Source organism: Octodon degus, unplaced genomic scaffold (assembly GCF_000260255.1).
Source record: "Octodon degus isolate 3935 unplaced genomic scaffold, OctDeg1.0 scaffold00536, whole genome shotgun sequence".
NCBI lineage: Eukaryota > Metazoa > Chordata > Mammalia > Rodentia > Octodontidae > Octodon > Octodon degus.
The window spans coordinates 102,377-108,691 of NW_004525112.1; positions in this window are offsets into that span (position 1 = coordinate 102,377).

A 6,315-nucleotide genomic window follows, 5' to 3' on the forward strand; every position below is an offset into this window, starting at 1 on the left:
TCATTTTTATTGATGTATTTATTTTTTTGATGCTTGTACATGTGGGTCTGATTTATTTCACTTAAGAGTATAGCTTCTAGTTCCATCCATTTGCAAACAAAACCCTCAAAATTATTCTGTTTTAGAGCTGAATAATAGTCTCAGTTAATGGACATCTGGACTGTTTCCAGGGTTTACCTATGATAAATTGTGCTGCTATAAACATGGGTTCACATACATCACTGTGGTATGATGTTTTCATTTCTTCTGGAAAATTATCAATGAGGGGAATACCTGACTTGAACAGAATCTTCAATCCTAGATTTTTAGGATATCTCCCTATTGATTTCCATTGCATCTGTACCAGATTGCATTCACACCAACAGTGTACAAGGGTTCCTTTTTCGCCATAGCCCCTCCAGTATTTGTTATTGCCTGACTTCTTGATATTAGTCATTGTTTCGGGGTTAGGTGGAATTTCATGCTGTTTTAATTAGCATTTCTTGAATGACTAATGATGAAAAGCAGAAACGTTTCAAAATGATGAGATCCCACTTGCTGATTCTTTGAAGTATTTTCTGTGCATTTTGATTTTTGTTCATGAACCACCTGTGTACCCCTATATCTTTAAGATTTTTACTCAAATTCTCTTTTAGAACATTTAGTGTTTCTATTTAATGTTTAAATATTTTATGAATTTTGACTGTAGTTTTTGCATGGTGATAGACATCGGTCTAATTTTAGCACTCAGCATATGAAAAGGTGGTTTTCCCAGCACCATTTATGACAGAGGCTATATTTCTTCCAGTGAGCCTGCTTGGCCCCTTCATCAAAGACAAGGTGACCGAGTTGTGTCTACATCGCATAGTCAGTTCCACTGACGATCCAGGATGTCCTGATGCCAGCACCGTCATGAGTTTATTGAAGTAGCATTAGAGCATACGTTCAGGTCAGCGGTTGGGGTGCTTCCTGCCGTTCCACTGTGGCACAGGATTGCGTCTGATATTCTGTGTCTCTTCTGTTCATCTCAGTTTTAAAGGCAGTTTCCCCATTTTCTTTCTGTTGTAGATATTTTCATTCTGCAATTAGATACTTGACATATAACCTGTATGTTTGGGGGGCTGGAAGCTGCATGTCAGCAGCATACCACAATTCTTTTCTTCCCCTCCTCCTTTTTCACATCTCTGTCTTCTAAAAACCTTCACATTTAAAAAAAATTTTTTTAAATTTATTTATTTATCCATCTATGCATTTATGTGTGTGTGGCTAGCTCAGCCCACCATGGGGTGGGCTGGCTGGCATGTGGTGCTAGGGGATTGAACCGCGGTCCCTTGTGCTTCGCCAAGCTTGTTCCAAGTAGGTGCTTTAGACCACTGAGCCATCTCACCAGCCTCAACTTTCACATTTTGCAGTGATTTATACCATTTCTTTTCTTCTATCCATTTTTATTTTTCTATTTATTTTAAGTGTGCCTTACTCAAGTAGACAGAAAGTAGATTTTAAGTTCACCGCCTCCTTTTTTACCTGAATATGTTATTGGCCTGTGCATTTACTTTCCCTAAAAACCTCAAAGTCACCAAGCTATGACGTGATGCGCCAGGGCCTTGCTCACCAATGTCATACTGTCCTGTCCATTTGTGTGCTGAGAAACAGTGTGAGGCTGGATGTAGCTATTATGAATTGTGCTTTGATAAACACTGTATACACTGTATGGGATTCTCATTTGGTGCATGAAGAGGCTTTGGAAATATACTTGGAAAGCGAATCCTGGCTTGTCGGGTATTTCTAGTTGCACTTTGTTTGAAGAACAACTAGTTTATTTCCTGAAGTCTGTAGGCTTGCCCATTCTCCCCACAATGCAGAGCTGTGCAGTTTGCACCATGGTTATGTTGCACATTCTTTGAACTTTGCATGACTGCCTTTCTTCCTGTTGTAAGAATTAATCATGTGGACTAAATTTTCATTTCTTCCCAGTCCAAACAGGTAGAAATTTTTCCTTCTGTGTTGGGTATTTGTCAGTCGTTTGATGTGTGTTGGTTCGTCCAACTTTCTCATTTATTGATACATTTGAGGTGATCTATTTCTTGAGTCTTTGTACACTCTATCTGTTAAGAGTCTCAATATAGTACCGCTACTAGTATTTCTTTACTTTCTTGATAATGTCCAGTCCTGCAAATCCTTACCCTTCCATAAGATTTCAAGGTTTATACCTATTTTATCTTCCAGAGCAGCTTTATTTCCACTTTAAAGCTTTGGTATTTGATAAGATAATTTACTCTATTGCATCATGAGCTGTAATAATCACCTGCAAAGAGCCTCAAGCCATGTGTCCCAGCATCATTTACTGGGGAAGCTGTCTTTCCTTCACTGTATATTTTGGCAATTTTGCTGATAGGTAAATAGCCAGACATGTCCTTACAAGACCCTGGATCCTACGTTCTCTTCCATTGGTTCACAACATTTTTTCTAGTGCTAGCTAATGCTTATCACTTTGGTTTTCTACAGCAAGTCAGCATTCAACTTTGTGATGCCATTTGCTTTTGTCTTCTTGCCCAGTATTGCTTTTCCTATTTGGAATGCATTTTAGTTCTATGGGAATTTCATGAGTGAGTCCTCTAAGTCCGTGCGCAATATTCTTTGTGTAGTGTTCTATGAATGGAATACCTTAAACTAATCTGGGAAACACTGTCACATTAATGTTCTCCCAGTAAAGTTGACCATGATTATCATTGTCAATAAAGGCCAAGCTTGCAATCCAAGTGCAGACCTGGCACAATATTTTGGTTGAGAACCAAACTGCCCAGGAAGGGAAGCATTCATGGAAGAACATGCTAAGGTAATCTGAAGGGTGTGCCACAATCAAGTTACGAGAGGTTAGTGTATGTATAAATTGGTGTTTGTTCTCTTAATAGATCAAGGATATCTCTACATATATTCTTCCTATTAATTTATTTCTTTTATCACGTTTTATATTTTCTTCTACTTTCTTTTTCAAATACCCTAGCACTGAATATAAATGTTTTTCATGTCCACTGTTACTTAAATTCCTAGATTTTAGCTTTCTCTGATGTTAACATGAATTGTATTGGTTTCAAAATTTCTTGTTCAATGATTTCATTATTATGTGCTGTTAGATTTTCAAGTTGATTAATCATCCCTCAGTAGCTCTGAAATAAATTTAAAATGTAATATTTTTCTTGGTGCAATTTTTTGGCTTCATCCTTTCCCCTATAACTTATTTTAATTTCTCTCTTACCTAATTCCTATAGCTGTTGTCCTGAATACCATGTTGAGTTGAATTGGTGATTATTGGCATTGTTGATTTGTATTTTAATGTAAGGAATTGCTTTATGTGTCCCCTGTTTGTATGACCAGAATACATATGAATTATGAAGAACATTTAAAAAATAATGATTCTACTGGAGAAGTCTTTAGGAGTGTTTGTTTTTTAGTTACCTGGAAGATATTGTATAAGAAAGTAGCATTCACTCTAAAACATACTTTTCATCCTCACTGGCCTTTCTGCCTTCTATCTGGAAATACTAATGTGTCATATTTACCTGTGGTATGATTTTGCAAGAAATCTTGTTGCTCCACCATTTACAGGATTTCTTTTGTATGTAAAGGAAAAATAACATCTGATTGGCAGGATTCCTGTGCTGCTCAGGAGAAACAAGAAAAGTATATTCCTAAGTTTATAGGAATAAATACACATTATGCCAAACTCTATGGGAGGTGACAAAGAAGAAAGCAATTAACATAGTTAAGAAGTTCAGGCAATGAATTAAGCAGGAAATAGTGAATGTCTTTCATTAGACTAAGAGGAAAACTACTGTGTAGGATCAAATAGCGATGTCCTCAGGACCCTTGTGCTCATTACTGAATTGGAGGAGTAAACGGCATTATCCATATTTTAAAATGGACAAACTTGAGGCATTTGTGAAAGAGTGAATGCACACAGACATTGCTGTCATGTAGAAACAAGCCAGATGCGTTATCACATGATATTTTCTCTTCCTTGAGGACATATATATGTGCGTATATATGAAACTTACATATATGTATGCATATATGTGTGTGTGTGTGTGTGTATGATAATGAGAAGCAGGAAAAACATCTTTTTCAAAAGATGATAGAACTGTAGGATTGAGGTGTGGAAGAAAAAAGGGAGCGAGGAAAAGATAACAAATATCTGAGATGTGTTATTCATATGCACCACCTCCCCACAGGTATGGAACCATGTGATCTAAACATGGAGTACTAAAATTGAAAACATAACCAGGTCACGATGGCAGTAAATGTGCTTTCACATGGAAAAAAGTAAAGAACTCCATGGCAAAGTGCACGTAACTTAAAACAACTTCGGTTATAAGGTGCTGCCATACTCCCATAGTGCTTTCGTTTTCACATTGTTCACAGCCCTCATGATAATGTTCAGAAAAGAATTAGCATGCATAAAATATGTCACATATCGATCATATCCATGAGTATGTTTCCCTGACTTGGCCACATTTGGAGACTTAGCTGCATCATCATCACTTAGTCGTGAATTAGATTTCAGCACTATTTTAGTTACTGATGAAAATATAATGTATAGAAAAGTGAGTGAAATGATCTTTGACATGATTGTCATGTCTAGTAGTGAGCCAGAATGGGGCTGATGGACAAGTGGCTCCTATTCTACACGAAGATGATTGTTTACATAGAAGGTGGAAGATAGGTGTGTGCATAGAGAGATAGAAACCTACATAAACACACTCACCCACAGCCTCCAGGTTCCTGATGGTTTCCAGCTCACAGCTCTGTACAGCTTTCTCTGTGCTGTGTCGAACAGAGCCCATTCCTCTGGGGTGAATTTCATGGTCACATCTTCAATGGTGATTGATTCCTACAACACCATGCATATTCCAAGTTAGCCAGAGAATTAGAGACAATTATTCATATGTGGACTGAGAGGACAGCACTAGGGCTGAGCAGAAACAACACCCATGTAGGGGACGAGCTGTTCCTAAGGTTTACAGTCCTTTCACTGTCAGCACCAGATTGGGACATAGTGTGAGAGTCCCACCCTGAGATCAATTTATTATTAACTCATAGAAATATCAATGCAGAGTATCCCATGAGATCCGGCATAGTAAGTATGCTCAGCTTCTCATAAATATGATATTTATGCCTTGTAGGTGCATCATTCTAAATTTCATATTTATTTTTTTCTTTATTGAAGTCCTGGGGATTGAACTCAGGACCTTGCACTTGCCAGATGAACACTTATTCTACTGAGTTATCTCCCCAGCCCCTAAAATTTACCTATAAATAACAAAAAAATGTAGATCTTCATTATTTTAAGGAATTTTAAATACACTACTCAATGTAAACCATTATGGCATTCACTGAATTTGATGACATAGTTATTATTCATTTATTTATTTAAAGTTGTCTGTCGTATAGTCCCAGTCCATAAAATTCTCTTAGATCAGACTGTTAATGTTGAAAGATTCATTCTTTTCTCTTTATTTACAACATACATTGCAAATCAGAGTGATTAATTTTTTTTCTTTTTTGATGAATTTAGGACAGGGCGTACAGGGTCTCACTGCATAGGTCAGACTCGTAGTGATTCTCCTGTTCTCAGCCTCCCAAGTGCTGGGATTACAGGCATGCACCACCATGCCTAGTCTCAACTGCAGTCTCAGCGCGTCCGGGGGGAGAGGCAGTATGGCAGGCGGGGGATCGAACCCAGTGACTATACTCTGCTGAAGCAGGCGCTTTAGTCCACTGAGCTATCTGGCCAGTGCAAATCACAAACATATCATTAGTAAAAAAAAAAAAAAATAAGAAAATCTAGAAACAATCAATTCCACATATGAGAACAGGGGAATTTTCCTATTCTTAATATCTGTTTTTCAAATATATCTTCACTGCACAGCACTCAACTGACGACAACAACAGACTGGTGCAGACTCTTAAGCTGTAGTAGCAAAAACTTCTGGGACTCTGGCCGTGAGCACAATTATAACCTAAATATTCCTGATCTGTGATGATGCTCATGATTTTCGGGAATCTCAAATACGTCCTGCCATTTTAATCTCTTACTTGGAAGTAATGCCATATACTCATCTTTGCAAATCATTTTTAGGGCACTGCATATGACATTCTTAGAAAAATACCAGTGCGAGGAATTTCTGCTGAGTTCCGGGAGCCCCCAGGCCCAGTCCTAGCCCAGGTCCGGCACAGCTCAGGCCTGGCATACACGCCTGGGGTGTAATCCTGCAGCTGCAATCCCTGCAGAGAGTGTAGAGGATAGATCCAACAAACTAGTCCAGGAGCAGAACATCT